This window comes from Sorghum bicolor, chromosome 2 (assembly GCF_000003195.3).
Source record: "Sorghum bicolor cultivar BTx623 chromosome 2, Sorghum_bicolor_NCBIv3, whole genome shotgun sequence".
Lineage (NCBI taxonomy): Eukaryota > Viridiplantae > Streptophyta > Magnoliopsida > Poales > Poaceae > Sorghum > Sorghum bicolor.
In genome coordinates, this window is record NC_012871.2 from 71,000,745 (window position 1) to 71,003,027 (window position 2,283).

The window sequence follows — 2,283 nt, forward strand, 5'->3', positions numbered from 1 at the left end:
ATGTGCCCGTAAGTTCATCTCCAATTGGATACATGCTAAAAAGATGTATAACCGGTGTGAGTGCCTAATCTGAAACCATGAAATCTTAGCCAGAGCAGCATTGAACTTTTTTGCTATATGTACTGGAAGAATGCTATTAGTAAAATTTTGTTCTTATCTCGAAACAGTCTTGGGGATTAGCAACGGACTGACATTTGTAATAACCATTTGATCAAGTATAACAATTATATTGTCTTTTTTATATAATTTAATTTTGTTGTTTTAGTTTGCATAGAGTATTTCAGTTCTAATTTGTATGTAGCCGAATTTTGTCGTAGCGTTAGCACGGGGCACTGTACTAGTACATATATGAGCCTACGTATACATACGCAACATATAATGGTGGTCGATATTGCTTTAATTGCTAACTTATTTCATGGCATGGATCGGTGATGATATGATCGCGCCAAATAATGTCAGTTTATTTTGAAACTTATTAGGAGGCGAACGTGGTGATGACACCGGCTCCGGCTCCGTCGAAGCTGCGGTGGTGGAACCGGGAGACGGCGCAATTGGTGGAGAAGAGACCGGCGGACAGGTACTTGGGCGCGCCGCCCATCTTGGCGCCGATGTCCAGCTTGCTGACGTAGCCCGGGCGGTACGTCTACCCCAGCACGCCGTCGACGTCCTTGGTGAGGTTATGGAACTGGAAGCCGAGGTCAAGGTGCACGAGCTGTCGACGCTGCCCGTCTCGCCGTACTTGTGGATCCAGTCGTCACTGTCGGTGATGGGCACGACATTGGCGGATATGGTGAAGACGCCGTCCAGCTCCACCATGACTGTGCTGACGGTCAAGCACAGTAGATTTATTTAATATCAATTTTACCTATTTTTTATTAAAATATTATGATCTTGGTTGTAATAGTGTATTTTTTTAAAAAAATTGTTGAAACATATAGTTTTGTATATTTTGTTATACTAAAAAATACGATTACATTTGTCTGTCCTCTCTTAATCAAAATCGGTGGCAATGCCACTTATTTGCTTGACGAAGAGCCCAGGGACAACCTTCGATGCCCACCGCGCTTGACGGCGTCCACGTCGACGGGCTCCCCGTTGAAGGTGACCTAGATGTGGTCCTCCTCGTCCCACTCCATGCATGGCCCTTTGGGCGCCGACGTAGAGCTGGTGCTGGTACATTGTCGCCACCAGAGAAGTGATGCCCAGCGCCTGCACCTAAGTGAAGTCGCAGTTGAGGGCCAGGTTGTGGTTGCCGATGAAGTGTACGTTGATGTGGAGGTCGGCGCCGGTGACGATGCAGAAGTCCTGGTCCTTCTTGTCATGGTCCTTCTTGAAGCGAGGGCCGCCGCTCACACACTGGTTGAATTGCATGAGAGTACGTGTGAAGCGTGAGTATGTGTGAGATACTGAGATCGATCGATCCATCTAGGGATGAATGTCTTAGCAGCCCAACTACAACACTTGCTAACAAAGAGGAGGCCCATCGACCTCAGGTCGAGTCATGCATCCACCGGTGCTGAGTGGAAGTGAGAGTGCCTGCGTGCACTAATGGGCTGTACGCCATGTAAATAGCATAAGAATGAGAGAGAGGGGGAGGATTGTCATCATTCATGTAAACAACTCTAAGATCTCAAGTACTCAATCCTTCCTCGCCTAATTTCTATGTTGTTCATCTAAATCCTCCGCTCCAGTTCTCTTATCCTTGCCCCTACTAACATTTGTATCGGAGACACCAATTTTGGGCTATCCCATTTGATCTGCTCGTACTCCATCGGTTGAATGGAGCAATTGATCTGGTTGGCTTGATCGTGTTGCTAGCAATGAGCTGCTACTAGGGATTGAGTCGCTGTAATTCCCTTCTCCACTTGAATCAACTTTTAGTTGCAGTCGATCTGGATCACCCTCAACCTCTCACCCATGACCACTTCAACCGACGACAACATGCCTGGGGATCATGAACACGGAGATAAAGATTATCCTCAATGAGATCACCTGTCGCTTCAATGAGCATGACTAGAATTGGGATCCACGGTTTGTGGATCAGATACGCGCCTCTCTTGCTAGATCCAGACTCTAGATTAGGTGAAGGAGGACCACATGGTGATGCTGGAGAAGGTCACAGTGTCGCTTGATGAGTGGCAGCTGTCGATTGAAGGCTTTGTCAATGACATGAAGCTTGATCTCTCAAAGACCAAGATAGAGGTCTCAAAGATATCTTGCAATTGGGAGCGCACGATCCTAGGTCAACCTGCCACTATGCCGAGAATCTTCACGGCTGCTCCC

The 2,283-nt window shown here is 47.0% G+C and overlaps 1 pseudogene; it reads right to left on the bottom strand.

Moving 5' to 3' along the window:
- On the bottom strand, nt 476-1,222 carry LOC110432784 (annotated as a pseudogene).